Here is a 25,463-nt window from a genome sequence, read left to right on the forward strand (position 1 = left end):
CATTGAACTAACCTCAAATATAGTTGTATTATATATAGGGAGAATATAATATCTCTCCTACAAGTATATTTTTGCATTTTAAGTAGTACTTATTATAATTATTTTATTATGATTGAGAATGTATTGCTATTTAAGTAGCTTCAATATCATCTTCGCCACATTGAGCATTCTTACAAAATTTCAATCAAACTTCTATTATTAAACATAACAACCAAAATAAATCGACGGGTTTTACCAAGATTTGGTGCTTTCGTTTGATAGAGAGTGGTGCAAAAAATTTAAACAAGTGATTAATATAATTTTCATATTTCATAGCTATGAATAGTTACTAATATTTTTTAGAATAATTTAATATAACGACACCCGTTCGTAGGACGGGTTCGAAAGCTAGTTTTATTTATATTTCTGAAGGTTAGTTTGGTTTTATCTGGTTTGCATGTGAATTGTTCTTTATAGGCCAGTTTTCTCTTTTGATGCAGGCAGTGCCGTCAAGGCATGGTCGGGGAGAAAGAATTGCATTCCAATAACATAAATGTTTCTCCTTCAGTTGTTTTAATGAGCCGTGCTTCCTCCAAGAGATTGAAAACTCTGCATGTTCCTCTGTCATCATCCTATCAAATCTACTCACCTGCAGCTCTTCCTTCTTCAAAGCCAGTATGTGAAGACCTAAGTTGTAGGCTTGTAGCTGTATTTAATGTATGATCTTGGTTAAATATAGGGTACAATCACTTTCTTGGTGATAACGAACTCAATTGCACTAAATGGCTATATTAGGCACTACTAAGAAAAGGCTTTTTGTGTCGGTTCTTAAAACTGGGTTGTGACAGTTTAACCCAAAACTGACACAGGAAAGTTTGTTGTATCGGTTTGGTTACGAAAGGGTCTGTTGTGTCGGTTTTTAGATGAGTGACACAAGAGAATTTGTGTTGTTTCGCTTTTAAGTTTCACGACACAAATATATTGAGGTTGTTGTGTCACTTCTCTGCGGGGTTCCGTTTTTGAAGTTCGTAATTTTCAGCGAACCGACACATCAACTAAAATGCTTATGGGCCAAGATCGTCAAGGGCCTAAGAAAGCCCTAACAAACTTAAGGGCACCTTTACTTCCTCTTCTCTTTTAATAAATAGCGAAAAAAAACAAGAAAAATTGTTCTTCTCTCCGTTCTCAATCTGATTTCACTCATTTCAAATAACCAAAAAAAAGAAAAAAAAAATGAAGTTGTATCTCGTTTCAAATGGACTCAAATCATTACCAAACCCTAAATTATCTAGGGGTTTTAATGTTTTATTCTACACAACTGAAACAAGTAGTAGTAGAACTAGAACCCCAATAGGTGCAAAGCCCAAGTACCAAAGCAATAGCAGAGAGAATTTATATCAAAGAATTGCTCCACTATGTGACCCATATGTTTCCATGGTTCTAGTTCTTGAAACATGGGATGAAGAAGTGAAAAGTGTTACTAGAGAAGTGCTTACTTCTATTATTAGTGAACTTAGAGTTTACAGGCGTTACAAGCATGCCCTTGAGGTAAAAAAAATTGTCATTTCTTTTAAAATTAGTTAAATTTACTTGTTAGAGTTCATACTTGTATGATTTGGCTAGCGTGTTTGTCTTGTTATGATAAATGGATCAGTAAATTTAAGCCCCAAACACATTCTTATATGTTTTACCAATTGTAGGCTTATTTGTTATTTTGTTATTGTTAGTGTTTTGTTTTTGAGATGCTCAATTAGTCAATTACAGATCGGAAGGAAAGATAGGTAGCTGCAGCGACCATCGTGTTTTCCATCCTCATTTTCAAGGTGTGTTTCAGAAGAAAACAATTTTCTTCTTATTCTCTTGGCTCCATTGTTGCGTTGCGTTCATGTAATTGGGTTTAGGACACCTTATGGTTTATGTAACTTTTTTTGGTTTTTCTTTATTTCCTATTTAATTGATTTTGAATTATATCAATTGGATTTTACCCCACTCATCTTCCCTTTTTTAATGTCGATTTTCACTTTGGGATTCTCAATACAACTAATGAGTTAGTTAAGACATAGTCACGAGTTATTTTTAGCCATTCATCAAATGTTTTTGTTGTTTAATTTGGTTCCTGTTTTGGCTAGGTCTCAGTTGCTTGAGAGTGAGATGTGAATGGGTTGGTTGTTATAGGTGATCAATGCGAGTCTTGGATGTGTATTATCCTCTATGTCAGCTGGTTGGATTAGTTATTCTATTAGGTGAAATCTCTAGAATTCAGTTTTTATCCTCTATTTGAAATGCATAATATGATTTTTCTGAAAAGAAACTTTTTTTTTTTTGGTTGATAGATTATTAGAGTCTAAGTTTGTGGTTCCAAAGATATACCTAAAATTACTAAGTGTGACTGCGAACAAGCACCCAACCAGAAACATAAAAAATAAGTTTGAAAATGGATAGGTTCCGAGCTTCGAAGAAAATAATAAGTTTAAAAGTGTCACTAGAACCATGAGTCTTGTCGTTCGGCTAACTTAAGTGTTTTTTGTTAGTGGGCATGCTTAATTGTTCTTCTCTTGTTATCAGGTGCCTAAATTAGTAATAATCGGGGAGGTTGCCAATTTCATCGCCTATGCCTTTGCCCTTACTATTCTTGTTACCCTTCTCAGCGATTCGGCGCATTAAGTATTTTAATGAGGTAACTTCTCTTCATGTTGTATATTTCCGTTTCATAGGCATTTGCTTTTGATGGGTTAGTGAGTATTGAACTAGTGGTATTCCATATTTCTTATTAGAGCACTACACTAATTTTGAACTAAATGTTTTACTTAGAACATTCCATGAGACCTAGATGGTTGTAAAGTCTTGAATTATCGTTAAGGGTAGTTTAGTAAATTACACATGAAACCTAGGGACACTTACGTGAATTAGATCATCGGGTTAACGCTTTAGCCTTGTCTAGCTTGAATAAACTTAACACCGATTTAGAAGCCTAAGTTAGTTAAGCAACCACGCAGAAATTTTTAATTTGCATATAGTTGATTCCTAGGAATAAACACGATCGAATGAGGGAAATAAATAAATGATAATAATAATAATAATAATAATAATAATAATAATTTAATTCCATAATAATTATATACTATATTTAGTATTGTTAAAATATACTTAGTCAACATGAGTTCATTGCTTATAATCACCCAAACTTTAGACTAGATTAAATCATTTAACAAATATTATTCTTGCTCTTGGACCTCCATCTTAATTCTAATTCCTCCATTGCCTAATTAATGGCCCATATCATCACCATCAAGAATTTATTGAGCTTCAATGCCTTCAATATTCCCAATCTAACGATACGAATTCTACTTATATGGGAATTAACATCTTTATATTCAACCCACCATTTCAATCTGTATGGCCAACATATACCTCAACTATTCAACCAAGTGATCACCGGCCAACCTTAGTTTCCTCTCTATATTCATGGAAATCTCGGCAATTGAACACTACTAAGTTTCATTAATGGCGAAAAAGAGCTCCCCAAAAATCACCCGGCATGATGAAATATATGAACTTGACCCTCAAAATAGTCGATGTCTGCAAAATATTATAATGGCTTCATTGGCCGGACCCATATTTCCTCAGGAGTCCGAGTTTCCATGGGCATGCACCCTATTAATCCCTCACCTTCTTCAACTCTTCTCTAACAATGTATTGCATCACTACACCATCATGAAGGAAATATTTTCTCCATTGCAGTATTGCATGGCCGGTGTGTTCGGGTTGAGAAGAGTATCCGCGAATAGCGGATGGATTTTGCGCGAGAGGGATACCTTAAAGCGAATTGGCGATGTTAGGTGCCATATTAGCTACGGAACATGCTCTTCCACAACACGCAAGGATCATAAAGTTCAGTATGGGCGTGGACAGCATACAATATTTATGTCCTTCAATTTGGTGCATTGTTAAATTTAAGTTTGATAGCTACTCAAGACCAAAGCTGGTAGCGGCTACTAAGGCGACATTGGTGGCGGTTCGAGAAGGTGTAGTTCTATCCTTGATCGGACATAGATGATGTTGTTGACAGCTTAAGCGTGGGACCAAAGTGTGTAGGGATTGAGTTGGGTCATAAAGGGGCAATGTCATTAGAGCAACTCTTGAGGTTGAACTGCAATGACATCTTTTTTCTCTTGAAGGCACTTGATTAATATTCTTGGTTGGGCCGGTGTACAACAAAGTCTGATTAGATTCGATCAAGAAGCATCTTGGGTTTGGATTCATTATTGTATCCGAAATTCACTACGAGGAAGATCTCTGGACTAGCAAAGGAAGCATCACGGTCTAATTCCGGGCCTACATAGCGACTTCTTCTACCAAAGAATCCTATTTATACTTAACTTCCTAAACAAACATATCTAATAAGAATCCTATTAATACTAAACTTCTAATCACATAATAAAACCTAAACAAACATATATAAAAAAAAAAAACCCCACGATCTTCCTAACACAAAACTAAAACAAAGGTAAACTTTTCGGTTTTCTTTTAGTCCTGATTTACATTAGTTTTTACATATATAAGCGAAGTTTTTTCCTTTTTTTTATTGCATGCAATAGAACATATTCAATCAAGGCTTCAGAAAGAGTTAACAAAAATGGATAAGGTAAACAATTTCTTTTCCAGTATCTTATTTAATAATTTTGTTGATTTCTCTTTTTTATGATTCAAGTGATGATAATATTAAAAGTTTAAACACATGAGATATTAAGCGTCTTTTAATTCAAAATTATATTGAACTATATTGAACTTAAGACATGTATTAGTGTAACAACCACTCACTATTAACTATTCACGGAACCCCTTACCCTTACGACAAATATTATATGAAATATAATTTCATCAATAATTATATGAAATAATGCTCATCAAGTTTAGTCGTATATGCCCTGACAATGGTGAGACTGTATATTTCTGGATAATATAAACTAATGTAATTTTTAAAATAATTTCATCAATAATTATATGAAATATAATTTCATCGATAATTATATGAAATAATGATGGAACCAAGTTTAGTCATTATATGCCCCGACAATGGTGAGGATCAGTATATTTACGGATAATATAAACTAATGTAATTTTAAAATGCAGCTCATGGAGTATGAAACCAAACACAAAATTTCACTCAAGACAACGTTGAGAGAAATTCTAATCAAGGAAAAATTCGAGGGGAGAACCGGTTTACATATCAAAGCTTGAAAACAACCGATATGCTCTGAGGATGTCATAATAGATTTGGATAATGAGAGAAATCTTCAAAAATCCGAATTATCCTATAAGCCAATCATTTCGGGGGCGTATCAAACTAAGAAAGTAGACTTCGAGGAAAATGCTGCGAGGAAAGCTATCCGCTTTCTACAAACAAATATACAAATTTGAGGTTTTAGGCGTCAACCACAAAGAAGTCATTACTAAGCGTGAAGAGCTGCATGAAGCAAATACTAGAGAAAAACAACTTCATCAACATATTGAAAACTTGCGAAAAGAAAATGCCTATTTGAAGTCAATAAATGAAGCATTGCTTATAGGAGGGACCAAATTGGGATATGAACTACCTAAGCATCCCAAATAATTCATCAAATTTGGATGAGGATTAGCGTAGTGTTTTCAAGCTGAATTCTATATTGGATGAGGATTTATGATGTTAGATCCATCAAATTTATGTTTTGTTTTTCAATTTAAATTATCTATAGTTCATCATAACTTAATGTAAGAACCTATTTTGGCTTGAATCCACCTAAGGTGTTTGAAACAAAACCTTTTGCTCATCCGTGTTAGCCCTACCCCATATGTATGACCCCTAAATTAGGTCTTTGCAATCATAGATACATAATTGCCAATTTTATGTATGTATTGGCAGCATGGCATTTTACAGCTCGCAAAGACTTTCGACCCCAAAACTCTCTCCAACCAAAAATCTCATTCACAGTAGCACTCACCCCACTAGACCCCAAACCACTCTTCCACCAAAAATCTCATTAACGGCTAAAAGGCATGCAGCAAAGACTCGCCACACTCGACCCCAAACCACTCTCCTTCCAAAAACTCTCCCACCAAAAATCTAATTATTTTACTACGGCTGCGCGCAACAACACTCACCACACTCGAACCCAAATCACTACCTAATGGCAACCCTTTCTCAACAGAAAGCAAGCACTCTCTTCAAACACTACTAGGTAAATTTGTAAAGGAACACAATCACTCTCTCAAGTATAGATCGAGAGTAAGACCAAATTGAAAGGAAACCTATTGTTAAGGCGATGTGTATCCAGAAGCAAAATTATGATCCCTCAAATTTAGTGTTTCTAACCTCAATAATGCCACTCTCTTTTCCAATCATTTGCATTTTGTTGCCATAACATAATATACAATTATATTACACACTGCGACAATTCAACAAAAATATTCTAACAAGTGTACCAGTCAAATAACTGAGACCAAAAAAAGAATGCTCAACATTACTCAATTATATACTTTTCTAGAACATAAAATGCAAATTAAACACTAATTAAGAAATTATAATCAAGAAAGCAAATTAATAATGCGAAAAAAGATACTAACCTGTGCAATCATTCTGTGTGAAACCTTTCTTAAGTAGACTACATCCGGAAACACATAACACTGAATCCATCGAAGTTGCGTCATCATCATCATCGTCGTCTTAACTACTAATATTCTTCTCATAAAGTTTCAAATCTGGTTCTTGATTAAAAACTGCTGGCGTGGAAATATTCTTGGTTAAATCTTTGTCAATATCATAAACCCTTGAAAATAGATCACTATTGTTTTGCTCCTCTGTCACCAAGAATACCATCACCATATTAGTTCATATATCTCAATAAAACTTAGTGCGTTATGGACCAAAATCAACAAAGTAAGATTATAACATTGTGAGATATCGGAAAATTGGGATCAGGTATTAATGATTAGGCTCTCTATGGTATGTGTATGCAATATACATATACAGTTCACTGAATTTACCTGAAACTTTGGAGAAGGGAACACATTCCAAAACCTAAGTGTTTCATCTCCTGTTTCAGTGACAATGGTCTGAAAGAGGAAGATAGTTGAACATAAAATCTTAAAGCCCAGAAAAAAATACAAAAATGAGGTGAAGCTTGACTAAACCTCATCCAAGAAAAAAATATATAAAGATAATGTAAAAGAAGGATAAGAGAAGGGGAAAGAGTTACTAAATTGCGACCATCGGTGATATGGCAAGATAAAGAACTTTATGCGTATGGCGGTAAGTGTAAATAACTGAAATGGAGGATATATTAGTAACGGTGAGTACAGAAAACATAAACTTTTAGTTGTTTCAAAAGCTCAAGGGACAAAAAATCGAAGTACCTTTGACATAGTTGGATATCTCCAAACTATTATTTGATTTTGGGAGTAGCCATGGGTGCTGACAAGTTCATTGACATTCTTGGACCACACAAGATTGCATACGTGTCATAAGTTACAAGAGTTAGAAACTGGCGTGGGAAAAAAGAGGTACCAATTCAAATTTGAATTGATACGATTATCGATTAAAAGATATGTTATAATTTGTTGGGCCCAGCCCAACAAGATAATAGTATACTTATAGGTTTCTAAACCCGATAGATTCTACCTAATTAAAAAAAAAAAAATCTAATTTAAAATAAGGTGATTTAGTTTTAGGTCGTCCCAATAATATGGGTATATGCATTGGACCCAAACTTTTACGTTTCTTAGCTTTAGGTAACCTTATCATTAGTTAACGATTCATTTACAAAGTTTGACCGTCTATTGTAGTGTGTATGGTGTTATGCCCTTTCAAAATGAAACAACGACCCCTCACACGTTTTGCACATGCCCACACTATAAAACTCAAAATCCAAATTTCAAAATACCCGACACGTGTCATAATCCATGCTCTTGATAGAGTGGAGGTTGCAAAAAAGGAGAAGCCCACTGTTCCAAAATATCAAAATTTAAGAGATATACAAAACTAAAAACCTACGAAAACTGAACTTCCAATCACTTAGTAAAACATAATCTATTAACCTTAAAAAAACAATTTAACTACACATATCGAAAAACCAGGTAGCCTATTTTCTTCCTCTTCTCTATTATTTATAATTATTTATTGACTTCATTTTATTATGTATATTGCAGATAATCACGTATGAAAATTATAGCTTATGTTAAAAAAAATGCTAAAGGAAATTCTAGAAGCAGGACTTAACATTCAACAAGATCAAGTCTACAACACATAATTAGAGAGCGGATGATTCAAAAGCACTGTGACATTAAAGTTACCAAAACATTTATTCTTTAACAGTGAAGACGTCATAGTTAAAGAAATTGATGGAAGCCCAACATATTACATTTGCAAAAGCAGGAGGATTAGGTGACTTTTCACGCAATCTGAGTTTATAAAGGATGAACATGATATGGAAATTGAAGGCTTCAATTTCAAAGAACTTATGAAGAAAAGAATAGAAGTTGGAGAGAAACAGAATCAACTCGACATCCTCAGAAATATTATGCTAGATTGTTTGGTTGATGATAAACACAACAAAGATAAAATATATTATCTCGAAGAAAAAATTAAAGGAATGAAGGGCATTGAGAGTTCCATAATAAAGAAAAGAAAACCATGAAGATTAGTACTTTAATACCAAAACTTTATTATGTTGGTCACATAGTATTTTTTAATGGCGAGGTTTAACGCTTCTTATTTATGAAAGTTTGTCACTATAGAGTCCATTAATTTTTAGTTTAAATTTATAATATAAGCCACGATCACTTTTACAATTCTACTACTTCAAGTTATATTGTGTTCGATGCTCGAAAAAATATAAGTAATTTGTCACCTTTGGAGTAGGGATTCAGTATCATAGCATTGTTTTAGTTTGCTAACCTTCTAAAATAAGTGAGTAATTGTAAATAAGTGGATGCCCAGAACATTCAACAATATAAATTTGGAAACTGTCTTCCAAATATTAATGAGATAGTGGCACAATCGATTATGAAAATGGTGAAACCTAATGTTATCCCTCAACAATCTCTCTCCTCATGTCGTCGCACGCACCACACATCCGCGGTGTGGAAATCCTCACACAATCGAGGTTCTTTACAATATCCTAATGGGGATTCAGTGATTAAGTAGTAAATAGTCCAAATGATGTGCGTAAAAGATCATCCAATGCTTCCTTCATTTCTTTAGACTTTGGGTGCGTAATGTCACCAACAAATTACTCATGTATAATCCCATCCTCTGCTCCAATGTTTTGCAGCCGAGGGGTTCTTTATGACTACTTTTTCTCTAATCAAGATTTCAATGGATCCGATTAGCACCAAAGAGTGCTCCACACACATTCAATAGGGATCATCGCTACAAGGTTTAAGGCTTCTTCCAAGTGTCCAGCACAACCAAGAAGATCTACCATTACTACGTCAAAAAAAACAACAATAAAATTAATATCTAGATTTTGGGCATATTCAGATTTTGGGCACTGCCTAGCAACATGACTCATTCGGATAGTCAAGACCCAGGTGGCCAATATTCCTGCAATTGTTGTATGCATTATCATTTGTGCAGTAAACACCTATATGACCAGGCTTATAGCAGTTGTTGCAAACCCTGAGGTCACTAGCGGAATCTCTCGCAATGTCACCAGCCTTACCGAAAGTATGGCATATCACCTCATTTTGGAAGTCACTGCCCATGTGGTCAGGCTCACAACAATTCCAGCACAATGACTTGGTAGAACACTCAGCTGCAATGTGCCTGATAACAATGCCAAGGAAAGATAACATATCCATATTAAATTTTTTGGATGTAGATGGAGGAGGAAAACACAGGGTACTAAATCAAAATTATATGTTTCGAGTTTAAAATCCTTCTTGAGTGTGTGTGTGTATAAAAAAAAAGGTATAACTTGATAGTACACGAAATTACTTTTAGATTACTTTTGCTTCGATAGCAAATATGACATGATAATTGTACTAGCAACTTTTTATGCATTGCATAGGTAGGTTCGGATTCAAGACATAGAAATGCTCAAGTCTTGAAAAGTGTATGCCAAAGTTTGGGATTCAGAGCCATTAATTATATATGTGTACTATGTAGTCTTAAATTTTTTAAAATTTTGACAATAAGGAAGAATCAAGCTAAGTTCAACCAGTATGTCATTGCTTGCAAATTATTTACACATCTAATTTGAAAAATAATTATTGTTTAAAAAAATACCAAGGGCAACAAAACACATAATTATTATATGAAAAAATCAGGTGCTACATTGTAGACATTGAAATGAGTAATTAATATAATTTTCATATCTCATAGCTATGCATAGTTGCTAATATTTTTTAAAATAATTTAATATAACGGCACCCGTTCGTAGGACGGGTTCGAAAACTAGTATATATATTATAGTTATACCCTCACCGAAAAAAAACTAAATTGCAAAAAATAATATTTTCAACCAAAAACGGTTTTTCTAAAATCCTTACGCTACAAAGAATAGTTTCCACACTAATCTCAGACGAAGTTTAACATAACAAAGTTTTTTTTCTAGAAAATGATAATGAAACAATGAAAGAACAAATGAAAAAATGAATTGAGTTGCTTGAACATTTACTTTATGCATTTGTTAACCACACATGTAACTGGAAAAAAAGAGAAAAAAAAAAAAAATCATAAAATAAGTAATAGTGTACACCAAAAACAAATAAAATTGTATTGTATGCAATATATATATGGGCATAACAAATAAAGTTGAATCAATTTGAGGTATAAAATTTAGTCATAGTTAAGGATTTCAAAAACCACACGCCACAATAATTACAATATATTCTAATTAAATTTATGAATTTTATAATTTCCAATTTTAGCGGAATAACGAGATTCAATTAAAACGGACGTTGGCTTAAATAAATTATATAACTATTGATTTAGTTAAAATATACATTGGGCTTAAATAAATTATATACCAAACCAAACCAAAACAAATTACATGTGGAAAATTAAATTATATAAAAAATAACATCACAAAATATATAATAACAATTGGAAAAAAAAACCCGCAATAATAACAAATATTTTCAAATATATATAATACTGCATGAAACTAACGTCAAATAACAATTATCGAGAAACAGAAAACTAGATGCAAATGGATTGAACTAACCTCAAATAATATTTAACAGGGAATCGGAAATTGGATGCACATGCAAACATTAAACTAATAAACTAATCTTAAAAATTAATTAATGGACAATCAGAATATTTATACAACTACATTAAACTAACCTCAAAAAATAATTAACGAAAAATCAAAACTTGGATGCAAATACATCAAACTAACACCAACAAATAATTGTCGGGAAATCAGAAACTGGATGCAAATGCATTGAACTAACCTCGAGAGATTAAATTACCGAAAATCGAAATTGGATGCAAATCAGATCGAACTAACCTAAAAAAATAACTAAATTGCAAAAAAAACAATATTTTCAACCAAAAAACGATTTTCCTAAAATCCTTACTAAAAAAGAATAGTTTCCACACTAATCTCAGGTGAAATTTAACATAACAAAGTTTCTTTATAGAAAATGATAATGAAATTACGAAAGAACAAATGAAAAAAATGAATTGAGTTGCTTGAACATTTACTTTATGCATTTGTTAACCACACACGTGACTGGGAAAAAAGAAAAAAAAAAAGTAAATTAATAATAAAATAAGTAATAGTGTACACCAAAAACAAATAAAATTGTATTGTATGCACTATATATATGGGTCTAACAAATAAAGTTGAATCAATTTGAGGTGTAAAATTTAGTCATAGTTAAGGATTTCAAAAACCAGAGGTCACAATAATTACAACACATTCTAATTAAATTTATGAATTTTATAATTTCCAATTTTAGCAGAATAACGAGATTCAGTTAAAACGGACGTTGGCTTAAATAATTTATATAACTATTGATTTAGTTAAAGTAGACGTTGGGCTTAAATAAATTATATACCAAACCAAACCAAAACAAATTACATATAAAAAATTAAATTATACAAAAAATAACATCACAAAATATATAATAGCAACTGGAAAAAAAAAACCCCCAATAATAACAAATATTTTCAAATATATATAATACTGCATGAAACTAACGTCAAAGAACAATTAATGAGAAACAGAAAACTAGATGCAAATACATCGAACTAATCTCAAATAATATTTAATGAGAAATCGAAAATTGGATGCACATACAAGCATTAAACTAATCTTAAAAATTAATTAATGGACAATTAGAATATTGATACAACTGCATTAAACTAACCTCAAAGAATAAATAACGGGAAATCAAAACTTGAATGCACATACATCAAACTAACACCAACAAATAATTATCGGAAAATCGAAAATTGGATGCAAATGCATTGAACTAACCCTCAGAGATTAAATTACCGGGAAATAGGAAATTGGATGCAACTGTATTGAACTAACCTAAAAAAAAAACTATAAATTGGAAACAGGATGCAAATGCGTGAAACTAATCTTTACAAATAACTAACGGGAAATCGGAAACTGGATGCAACTAGACTAAACTAATTTCAAAAAATAAATTTGATACAAATGCATTGAACTAACCTCAAGAAATAATTAACGGAAAATCAAAATTGGATGCAAATTCATTGAACTAACCTCAAACAATAATTAACGAAAAATCAGAAACTAGATGCAAATAAAACCTCATCGAATAATAAACGATAAATCGGAAACTGGCCGGATGCAAATGTATTAAACTAATCTAAAAAAATGATTAACCGAAAATCGGAAACTAGATGCAAATGCATTTAACTGAGCTTGAAGAATAATTAGCAGTAAATTGGAAATTGGATGCAAATGCATTAAACTACAGCAAAGAATAATTAACAAGAAATCGGAAACTGGATGCAACTGCATTGAACTAACCTCAAAAAATAAATAACAGAAAATTAGAAATTAGATGCAAATGTATTGAACTAACCTCAAAATATAGTTGTGTTATATATTGTGGGAATGTCTCAATAAGTATAGTTTTGCATTTAAAACGGTGTTTATCTAATCTTTTTTCGTATAATTGGGAACACCTTGCTATTCAAGTAGCTTCAATATGAACTTTATCTTATTAGACAATTTCATAAAATTTCAATCAAACTTCTATTATTAAACAACAAATGAAGTTGAAGGGTTTTATCAATGGCGAGTTATTTTTTTTTAATAGAGAGTAATTGAGAGGTTTTCATGTTATAAGAAATTTGGATGAGTGAGCAATATAATATCTGTATATAATAGTTATGCATATATAGTTGAATATATTTTTCAGAATAATTAATATGACAGGACCCGTTCGTAGATAATCTTTGAAGATCCTACATAGTGAGTCAGGTATATAATTTAAAGAATAATTAACGGAAAATCGGAAACTTGATAATGTTTGATGATCCAATATAGTAAATCAAGCATAATTTATTTTTATGTCATGTTTGCAAGGACACTACATATGGATAAGTAGGAAGTTGGTATTACACACCACATTGGATAATTAAAAGGAAATCAGCTGGATTCAAATACATTGAGCTGAGCTCAAAGAGTAATTACCAGGAAATTAAAAACTTTATGCAAATGTAATAAACTAAACTAAAAAAGTAATTAATTAGAAATCGGAAACTGGATGCAAATCATATTAAACTAACGCCGAGAATAACTAATGGGAAATTAGAAATTGGATGCAAATACTTGAAAAATATTTAACAGTAAATCGGAAACGGTATGCAAAAATGCATCAAACAAACCTCAAATAATAATTAACGATGAATTAGAAACTGGATGCAAATGCATTGAACTAACCTCAAAATATAATTAACAGGAAATCAAAAACCAAATGCAACTGCATTGAACTAACCTCATAGAATAATTGACGGAAAATCAGAAACTACATGCAAATACATTAAAATAACCTCAAAGAATAGTTAACGGGAAATCAGAAATTGGATGAAATTGCATCGAACTAATTAAAATCTCAAAGCATAAATAATCATAAATCATAAACTAGATGCAGATATATTGAACTAACCTTAAAGAGTTATAAATGAAAAATCGAAAGTTGTATGCAAATATAATGAACTAATCTAAAGACTAATTAACGAATATAGAAACATAAAAAAATGGATGCAAATGCACTGAACTAACCTCAATGAATAATTAAAGGGAAATCATAAATTTGATGCAACTGCATTGAACAAATCTCAAAAAATAATTACCGGGTAAAAATCGAAAACTTCTTTTGCAAATGCATTAAACTAACCTAAAAAAAATAATTAATGGAAAATCGAAATTGGATGCAACCGCATTGAACTAACCTCAAAGAATAATTAACGGAAAATAGAAAACTGGATGTAACCGCATTAAACTAAAATCATATATTAACTAATGTGGTAGGAAATCAGAAATTGGATGCAATATCCTTAATGAATATTTAATGAGAAAATCAAAACTGGATGCAAATGCATTAAAATAACCTTTAAAGAATAGTTAACTAGGAATCAAAACGGATGTAACTAAATCGAACTACCCTCAAAGCATAAATAACCGAAATTGATTGAAAACTAGATCTTAACTAACTTCAAAATTAATTAACGGAAATCATAAACCTGGATGGATGTATTAAACTAACCTCAAAAAAAGTAATTATGAGAAAATTGTAACCTTAATGCAAATGCAATTAACTAATCTCAAAAGAGTCATTAACTAAAACATTGAAAACTAGATGGAACCGCATTGAATTAATTTTAATGAATAACTAACGGAAAATCGTAAACTTGGTGCAACTACACTAAACTAACCTCAAATAATAATTAACGGGAAATCAAAAACTTGATACAACTACATTGAATTAACCTCAAAAGAATAATTAATGGAAAATCGAAACTAGATCCAACTACATATATTGAACTAGCCTCAAAGAATAATTAACGTAAAATTAGAAACTTGATGCAATTGCATTGAACTAACCTCGAAATATAGTTGTATTATATATAGGGAGAATATAATATCTCGACAAGTATAGTTTTGCATTTTAAGTAGTACTTATTATAATTATTTTATTATGATTGAGAATGTATTGCTATTTAAGTAGCTTCAATATCATCTTCGCCACATTGAGCATTCTTACAAAATTTCAATCAAACTTCTATTATTAAACATAACAACCAAAATAAATCGACGGGTTTTACCAAGATTTGGTGCTTTCGTTTGATAGAGAGTGGTGCAAAAAATTTAAACAAGTGATTAATATAATTTTCATATTTCATAGCTATGAATAGTTACTAATATTTTTTAGAATAATTTAATATAACGACACCCGTTCGTAGGACGGGTTCGAAAGCTAGTTTTATTTATATTTCTGAAGGTTAGTTTGGTTTTATCTGGTTTGCATGTGAATTGTTCTTTATAGGCCAGTTTTCTCTTTTGATGCAAAGCCCGTCAAGGCATGGTCGGGGAGAAAGAATTGCATTCCAATAACATAAATGTTTCTACTTCAGGTTGTTTTAATGAGCCGTGCTTCCTCCAAGAGATTGAAAACTCTGCATGTTCCTCTGTCATCATCCTATCAAATCTACTCACTGCAGCTCTTCCTTCTTCAAAGCCGGATGTGAAGACCTAAGTTGTAGGCTTGTAGCTGTATTTAATGTATGATCTTGGTTAAATATAGGGTACAATCACTTTCTTGGTGATAACGAACTCAATTGCACTAAATGGCTATATTAGGCACTACTAAGAAAAGGCTTTTTGTGTCGGTTCTTAAAACTGGTTGTGACAGTTTAACCCAAACCCCATTACAGGAAAGTTTGTTGTATCGGTTTGGTTACGAAAGGGTCTGTTGTGTCGGTTTTTAGATGAGTGACACAAGAGAATTTGTGTTGTTTCGCTTTTAAGTTTCACGACACAAATATATTGAGGGTCTGTTTGGAAGTTTTCTTTTGGAATTGGAATTGAAAATATAATTCCAAGACTTCAATTTCAAGTAGTAAAAATTTATGAATATATGGAAATCTGAAGTTTCTGCGCCCTATAGAAACTTACAATTCATTGATTTTGGGGATTTGACGTTTCCATTCCAGTGTAGAAACGGTTGTCAAACAGGATGGTTCTTAATTTTCGAAAATATATTCTGAATTCCAATATAAAATCATAGTTGCCAAACACACCCTGAGGTTGTTGTGTCACTTCTCTGCGGGGTTCCGTTTTTGAAGTTCGTAATTTTCAGCGAACCGACACATCAACTAAAATGCCTATGGGCCAAGATCGCCAAGGGCCTAAGAAAGCCCTAACAAACTTAAGGGCACCTTTACTTCCTCTTCTCTTTTAATAAATAGCGAAAAAAAACAAGAAAAATTGTTCTTCTCTCCGTTCTCAATCTGATTTCACTCATTTCAAATAACCAAAAAAAAGAAAAAAAAAATGAAGTTGTATCTCGTTTCAAATGGACTCAAATCATTACCAAACCCTAAATTATCTAGGGGTTTTAATGTTTTATTCTACACAACTGAAACAAGTAGTAGTAGAACTAGAACCCCAATAGGTGCAAAGCCCAAGTACCAAAGCAATAGCAGAGAGAATTTATATCAAAGAATTGCTCCACTATGTGACCCATATGTTTCCATGGTTCTAGTTCTTGAAACATGGGATGAAGAAGTGAAAAGTGTTACTAGAGAAGTGCTTACTTCTATTATTAGTGAACTTAGAGTTTACAGCGTTACAAGCATGCCCTCGAGGTAAAAAAAATTGTCATTTCTTTTAAAATTAGTTAAATTTACTTGTTAGAGTTCATACTTGTATGATTTGGCTAGCGTGTTTGTCTTGTTATGATAAATGGATCAGTAAATTTAAGCCCCAAACACATTCTTATATGTTTTACCAATTGTAGGCTTATTTGTTATTTTGTTATTGTTAGTGTTTTGTTTTGAGATGCTCAATTAGTCAATTCTGGTCGGAAGGAAAGATAGGTAGCTGCAGCGACCATCGTGTTTTTCCATCCTCATTTTCAAAGGTGTGTTTGAAGAAAACAATTTTCTTCTTATTCTCTTGGCTCAAGTGTTCTAAAACGGCCTAGGGCGGCCGCCTAGGCGGTGCCTAGCGCTAAGGGTGCCTAGTCAGACTGATTTTCACCCTAAACGGTTGATAAAGCGGTGGACCGATTAATCGGGACTAGGCGGTGGATTAATCGCCTAGGGCGGTCTAGGTGGGGTTGGGCGGTTTACAAGCCCAATTAAAAACAATCGGTCTTTGGGCTTAAGTTAAAAAAAACTAAAAAGCCCGATAGGGCTTAGAAACAATCGGTCTTCTCTCTTCGGTTCTTCAACAAACAAACAATCATCAACAAACAACAAACAAACAATCATCAACAAACAACAAACAAACAATCACTCTTCAACAAACATCACCGCAATTTCGCGAGATGTATTTTTTTCTCTCGCTTCTTTTTTTTTTTCTTTTTTTTTTTCTTCTCTCTTCTTCAGTTCTTCAACAAACAAACAATCATCAACCAAAATAAATTAAGACTCTTCTTGGCTGTCAATTCACTAATTCGTTTTGACTGGTCTAATTCGTTTTGACTGAGTTCCTAACTTGAAATTAATATGAAATTGAGTCAACAATATGAAAAACTGAGTTCGGCTAATATGAAAAAAAACTTAGTAAAAATCTTCTTTAGTTTATGATATAGAACTTAGTTTATAGCTGCTCAGTAAAAAACTTGTTATAGCCGTACTGAGGAGTGAGGACTATAGCTGCTCAAAATTTTGTCCTCAGTAAACTTGTTATAGCCGTACTGAGGACAAATAACTTCTTTAGCTATAGCTATAGCTGCTCAACTGCTGTTTGCTATAACTTCTATCATCAAAATTTTGTCCATCAATAAGTTCTTTAGCTATAGCTGCTCAACTGCTGTTTGCTAAAAATTGACCTCAATCTATGGATGGCTGTACTGCTGTAGTGTCAATAAGTTATAGTGTGAATTGATGGAATGGCTGTACTGTTGTAGGCCTGTAGCCCTGTAGACCTGAGTGATGGATAAATGCCATTGATCAATTGATGTCAGTTTGTAGACTTCATTTATTTTATACATACCTATTTGATTCATTTATTTTATACATACCTATTTTATACAGTTCAATGGCGGAAAATGCGGGAAATGTGGCTTCTTCTTGGCGTCCCAATGCCCGTGTCCGATCCCGATAATCTTTTGAAACGGGATTCCAATGATATTGGTTGGGAGTATGGAAAGTTATTCAAGAAAGATAACCTAGATAAATGGAAGTGTAAGTTGTGTGGAAAAGAGTTCAGTGGAGGTGTTTATAGAATAAAGCTACACATAGCGAACATTAGAGGACAAATAACTCCATGCTCAAAGTCTACTGATGAAGATAAAGCTAAGTGTAAAGCCGCATTGGATGAAGTGAAAAAGAAGAAAAGTAATAAAGAGAAGCAACAACAAGAAGTGAGAGAAGAAGTTCACATTACTGATGAAGCAGATGAAGAGGTAGTGTCAAGGAAAAGGCCACACTCTCTCGGGCCTATGGATAAGTTTGCTTCTACTATCAGTCCCGGATCTTCAATTGATGCAAATAAGAAGCTGCGACAACAAAATATCAATGATGCACTTTGGAAAGAAAGGACACATGATGTGCATCGATATTTAGCTCGATGGGTGTATGAAAATGGTGTTGCATTTCATGCTACGGATAATGATAGCTTCAGAAGGTTTGTTGAAGCAGTAGGTCAATTTGGTCCGGGATATCAGCCTCCAAGCCAATACCAATTGAGGGAGCCATTGTTAAAAGAAGAATATGAGCGAACTACAGACACACTCAAGAAGCAAAAGGAGGAGTGGGCTAAGAATGGTTGTTCTGTTATGACCGACGCTTGGACTGATCGGAAAAGAAGAAGCATCATGAACTTATGTGTCAATTGCAAAGGAAGGTAACGGCTTTTCTTTCTTCATATGAAGCCGGATGATGCACACACCGGAGATTTCATCTTTAAATATGTTGACAAGTGTATTGAAGATATTGGGCCACAATGTGTAGTACAAGTTGTGACGGACAATGCCTCAAACAATATGGCTGCGGCAAATTTGATGTTGATAAAGAGACCTCACATATTTTGGAGTTCATGTGCCACTCACACGTTGAACCTTATGCTTGAAGGAATCGGTAAGCTGCCTAGGTTCAAAGGAGTGATTGATAAAGCAAAGGCCTTCACTATATTTATTTATTCACATCATAACACTTTGTCAATGATGAGGAGAGCTACGAAGAAAAGAGACATAGTGAGGCCAGGAGTCACTAGATTTGCAACTGCATTCCTAACTTTGCAAAGTTTGATGGACAAAAAAGAAAAATTGAGGAAAATGTTTACTAGTGATGATTGGGAGAAGTCCAAATGGTCCAAGACTGTGAAGGGGAAAAACGGGCGATTCCATCGTTCTAAGTATGGCATTTTGGAATGGAGTAACACTTTGCTTGAAAGTGTTTGCTCCTTTAGTGAAGGTACTTCGCCTTGTTGATGGGGATCGAAAGCCATCAATGCCCTTTTTACATGGTGAATTGTTGCAAGCAAAGGAGGAGATTAAAGAGGCATTCAAGAATGTGGAGGATAACTACAAACCCATTCTTAATATTATTAAGGACAAAGGCGATGGTCGGCTTGATGGTCCGTTACATTTGGCGGCCTACTTTTTAAATCCTTACTTCTTCTTCAAAAATCCAGACATTAAAGATGATCCATTTGTCAATGATGCCTTTTTCACATGTGTTGAGAAGTTCTTCGCCGATGACTTTGATATGCAAGATCGTGTCTCTAATGTCGAGTTGATGAAGTATAAGAAGAAAGAGGGTGGGTTTGGAAGAGCTTTAGCTGCAGCGGGATGTGCCAAAAATGATGCTAATTATGATCCGGGTAAGACTATAAGAGTGTAAGACTATGTGTTATTAGATAAATAGTATTGCCTAGTTATTCATTTGCATTATGTGTTATTAAATTATTAATTAATACTAACTTGTGCTATATATATATTGTGACATTGTGTGTGCTTATCTACTGACTAGTTGGATGGTGGTCCAACTATGGCACTCTTACACCCAACTTGCAAAAAATGGCTTCAAAGATACTCTCATTGACTACTAGTTCATCGGGATGCGAGAGAAATTGGAGCACTTTTGAGGGGGTATGTACTGAGTACTGACTATGACATATATAGTGTGGACGTGTGGTTAACTAATTGGATCACTTAAAAGTGTACTAACATTTTTTCAAACTTCTCTTTTATGTAGATACATACAAAGAAAAGGAATAGACTAGATACAGAGAGATTGAACAATCTAGTCTATGTCCAATTCAATGCTAGGATCATCAACAAGAATAGAAGGCAAAAGGAAAAAGAGGTAGATGTACTACTAGCTAGTGAAGCTAGTACCGCACAAGGATGGATTGTTAATGGTGGGGATGATGATGATGAAGAAATTGCACCCGGTTCGGGAGTTACTTGGGGAATGGTTGGAGAAGCATCCGGAGCTGATGATGTCTTAGAGCCTCGAAGAAGTGCTAGAAATGTTGAAGTTAGAGAGCTCCATGAAGAGGATTTTGTATCAGATGAGGACACCGAGGATGAAGGAGAACATGACTATGAGTTTGAATCCGATGAAGAGATCGTGTTAGAGAGATATGGAGAGGAAGAGTAGACAAATAGTGGAATATTTCCACCTTTTTGTTAGAGCACTACTTGCTGCATTTGTTTTGTAGCATTTGTTTTGCACTTTTGCTAAGTGTATTTTTGTTAATTTGGTTTGCACTTTTGATTTGTTTTGTAGATGTACATTTGGTTTGTTAATTTGGTTTGCTAAGTGTATTTTTGTGAACCAGGGGACTAAATTTTTGTAGACACAACTTCCTTTTGTTTTGCATTTAGAATTTTAGATATCTTATTAGGTTCCTAAAGGCACCAATTCTTGATTGAATTTTGGTAAAGGTCTTGTAGATGTGTAAGTATCCATTCACGGGTTGAACATCGTGCAATCATGTAATACTTTGTATGAAACGATAAACAAATAGGTTATAGTCGTATTGGAGATCATTGAGTCTTTAGTATTTGTCGATTTATCTTCACCTGAAAATTGATTTGTATTGAGCATGCTTTGAGTAGCCATTGTTACGTTCGTGGGTGTGTAGTGATCACCGATCGGTGAAGATAGGTTTTGAACTATGTCTTCAAACATCACAGGGCTCTATTTTCTTAGTGGAGCAGTTATGAAGAAGTATTCAATTCATGTCGAATTCAACCGGCAAAAGGAAAATATTTATTTCATTAAAAGTCGTTCATCCCATTGCAATAAATTCATACAGTTTACCATACAATACAATTACATAAAAAACAATCACTTCAACCAAGAGAAACAGATGAAAGAAAGAAGAAAAACGATGACCCATTTTTCCATTTCGTTTTGCCTTTTCAATTCCAACAACTTTGATATCAAGCTAAGTCTTGAGGTCTTGCCACGTATCAAATAAGTGAAAACTGTGAAATAACCTGTTCTATCCAGAGAAAAAAAAATTAATTATACAATATACATATATATTTAAAAAATTAATTAATTAAATAATTAAATAAAACGCCTTAGCCCGCCAGTCGAGTCTAAGGCCTGGCTTAGAAGGCGCTAGGCGCTTCCCCTACCGTCCGACTACCGCCTAGCGTTTTTTAGAACATTGTCTTGGCTCCATTGTTGCGTTGCGTTCATGTAATTGGGTTTAGGACACCTTATGGTTTATGTAACTTTTTTTGGTTTTTCTTTATTTCCTATTTAATTGATTTTGAATTATATCAATTGGATTTTACCCCACTCATCTTCCCTTTTTTAATGTCGATTTTCACTTTGGGATTCTCAATACAACTAATGAGTTAGTTAAGACATAGTCACGAGTTATTTTTAGCCATTCATCAAATGTTTTTGTTGTTTAATTTGGTTCCTGTTTTGGCTAGGTCTCAGTTGCTTGAGAGTGAGATGTGAATGGGTTGGTTGTTATAGGTGATCAATGCGAGTCTTGGATGTGTATTATCCTCTATGTCAGCTGGTTGGATTAGTTATTCTATTAGGTGAAATCTCTAGAATTCAGTTTTTATCCTCTATTTGAAATGCATAATATGATTTTTCTGAAAAGAAACTTTTTTTTTTTTTGGTTGATAGATTATTAGAGTCTAAGTTTGTGGTTCCAAAGATATACCTAAAATTACTAAGTGTGACTGCGAACAAGCACCCAACCAGAAACATAAAAAATAAGTTTGAAAATGGATAGGTTCCGAGCTTCGAAGAAAATAATAAGTTTAAAAGTGTCACTAGAACCATGAGTCTTGTCGTTCGGCTAACTTAAGTGTTTTTTGTTAGTGGGCATGCTTAATTGTTCTTCTCTTGTTATCAGGTGCCTAAATTAGTAATAATCGGGGAGGTTGCCAATTTCGTCGCCTATGCCTTTGCCCTTACTATTCTTGTTACCCTTCTCAGCGAGTCGGCGCATTAAGTATTTTAATGAGGTAACTTCTCTTCATGTTGTATATTTCCAGTTTTCATAGGCATTTGTTTTTTGATGGGTTAGTGAGTATTGAACTAGTGGTATTCCATATTTCTTATTAGAGCACTACACTAATTTTGAACTAAATGTTTTACTTAGAACATTCCATGAGACCTAGATGGTTGTAAAGTCTTGAATTATCGTTAAGGGTAGTTTAGTAAATTACACATGAAACCTAGGGACACTTACGTAATTAGATCATCGGGTTAACGTTTTAGCCTTGTCTAGCTTGAATAAACTTAACACCGATTTAGAAGCCTAAGTTAGTTAAGCAACCACGTGTGAAATTTTTAATTTGCATATAGTTGATTCCTAGGAATAAACACGTATCGAATGAGGGAAATAAATAAATGATAATAATAATAATAATAATAATAATTTAATTCCATAATAATTATATACTATATTTAGTATTGTTAAAATACTCGCCTAGTCAACATGAGTTCATTGCTTATAATCACCCAAACTTTAGACTAGATTAAATCATTTAATTAGCGGCATTTCATGTCTTTTGGTTTACGAGAAAAATATATTAGAAGGCACGCAACCTACTATGCTATGAACCATAGTCCATAGGCAACTGGATGCCGGCATGGTGAGTAGCAGTTTATAGATTTTGGTTCATATTCCATTACTCATTAGCTACATGTGGTGTATTAAATATTAATAGCACAAAAGAGTATTAAATGCTAATTATTAGGATAAGTATTAGAAAAGGAGTTACAAAATGACAAGAGAAAGGAATATCGGCTTAATTCCTTTAGTCCTCATATCTCTCTCAACGTCAGCAAACTTTCTTTGTCTTGCTTCACTTAAATTTCCTTGTATATCTCCCTATTAAATAGAAGAAAGAACAATTAAAGCAAAGCTTTGAAAGGGGATCGCATTAATGGGTGTTTATGGCTGATGTGAATTGATGACTTGGAGAACTAATATAGAGTTTGGAAATCAAGTGAACTATAAGAGGACATATAGAGAGAGGAAGTTTTAATTTCCTTGTTCAAATAGAGAGAGGGGAAGGCTAATAAGAAGAGAACTAGTAAGGTTTTGGCTCCAAAAAGAGTGCAACCATACAAGTTTGAAATTTCATTTTTTTCTTTTTTTTTTGTTCATAGAAATAACAAGAGTTGTCGGTAGATTAGCGGATTGAATTAAATTGCTTTGCTAGTTGGCTGGTTGGTCTAGAAGAAAATGGGGGAAGCGAAGCTTGGGAGTAAATAGCTACAGCTCTTGAAATCAACACTCGGGAGCTCGGTGTCGATTGTAAGATTTGAGAATTTGCTATTTAGGTGAGTAACCTCATTTACTTAGGTTTATATACTGTATGAGTTTGTTTAAAATCAAATTGATTTTGTTGTTTTGATGTAAATTCAAATTGAATGAGAGTTATGATGGCTTGGTGTTAAAATATGAATGGTACAAAAACAGTAAATTTTATGTTTTTGTCTTTGTCTTTGATATTACTTATAAAATCAAAATTTTGTTATTTTGATTGAATTCAACTCTGAATGAAATTTTTGTTAGTCATCTATCTAATGCAGCAAGCCCCAACCTATTGGGATTTATTGATAGAAAGTTATGGTCTCTACAATTTAGGTCGTTAGAGTTTTCTATAGCATAAATCAGGTTCTGCCCCAGTTTTGGAACCATGTTTTCTTATAGTTAGGTTGTGATTTAAACCCTTGTCAAAACATGAAAAAGTAAGGGTTACAAGTCTTCTTTCCATCCCAATTGCCCTCGTTGCATTCTGCGGTCTGTGGAGATGGTTCCGATTACATCTGAACTAGTAGCCCTAGCTTATGTAACGTATACTTCACAGTGTACGTACTATATTAAATTTTGTCGCTTTACGATCTATTGAACCTAACTATTATATGCTTTTGTTTGTTTTTCTTTTTTGTAGATGGAACAAAATAGAACGGGGCTATGATGGTTGGATAAGCTAGACGTGAAACGATTTTCCGCATGGTGTTAGGTTTTATTTTTTTGGTTTTGTAAACGTTTGATGTTGTATCTTGGTTGGTTGGTTGTAAATTGATATCAAATAATGAAATTATTTATTAATAAAAAGAGTTTGTTTTTAAGATTGTTGTTATATTGATGTGGATGACAATGTTTTTATATAAGTCAATTGTCAATTGTTCATACATTTTCTTTAAAATAGGTGATATAATAAGCATACAAAACTGTAATATAAACTCTATAGAAAAATTATATATTGGTTAATTATGTGTGTAATAAATGCAAATTAATTGTATTTCTATATTTTTACAGGTTTTGATACGTAAACGATAAAATTTCAACAAAATCGACATTTTAGCATAAAAACAATGTGAATATACTAATTGGAAAGTCAAAAACCCATTGGAAGTTGAAAAAGATCATAATCAAGCCCATGAAGCCTGGTCAAAATAGTCAATTTCGGGTCAACTTTGGTCAAATTTTGTATAAAAGTCAACGAAACTTCAGAAAATCATATCTTTTGACTACGAACTCCGTTTTGGGCATGTGACCTGTCAAAACGATCAGCGTAACAAACTCTATACAATGGTATATAGGTTTTATCAATTTACTGGACTGGGAATTAAAACAGGTCCGAACTAAGACAAAGTAAAAATCCAATTACTATTTATCATAATGTCATTAAGTGGAAGCTTATGTAATCACCCACTTTCTCCACTTAATAAGTGCACAAACCACTCCTAATTATTTATCTTGTAATGGGAATTACTATTCACCCACTTTGTCCACTTAGATTAAATAAATTATATTATAAAAGTAGATTAATTTGTAACATTT

The 25,463-nt window shown here is 33.1% G+C and overlaps 1 long non-coding RNA gene and 1 pseudogene across 5 annotated transcripts; both read left to right on the forward strand.

The window, feature by feature from the left end:
* Positions 1-1,079: 1,079 nt before the first annotated feature.
* LOC147494476 (uncharacterized) lies at positions 1,080-24,748 on the forward strand. 4 transcript variants are annotated; one of them, XR_015199863.1, is made up of 5 exons: positions 1,080-1,527; positions 1,744-1,802; positions 22,515-22,626; positions 23,780-23,953; positions 24,568-24,748. It is a non-coding gene; the product is annotated as an uncharacterized LOC147494476 (long non-coding RNA). The 4 variants fall into 4 exon arrangements; XR_015199862.1 differs by having other exon boundaries at positions 1,084-1,527; positions 23,833-23,953; XR_015199864.1 differs by having other exon boundaries at positions 1,084-1,527; positions 23,833-23,953; positions 24,582-24,748.
* LOC147494477 (uncharacterized) lies at positions 18,226-20,901 on the forward strand (annotated as a pseudogene). Its single transcript, XR_015198231.1, has 3 exons — positions 18,226-20,000; positions 20,150-20,268; positions 20,375-20,901. The product of XR_015198231.1 is annotated as an uncharacterized LOC147494477 (transcript).
* Positions 24,749-25,463: the final 715 nt, after the last annotated feature.

Source organism: Coptis chinensis, chromosome 6 (assembly GCF_015680905.1).
Source record: "Coptis chinensis isolate HL-2020 chromosome 6, ASM1568090v1, whole genome shotgun sequence".
Lineage (NCBI taxonomy): Eukaryota > Viridiplantae > Streptophyta > Magnoliopsida > Ranunculales > Ranunculaceae > Coptis > Coptis chinensis.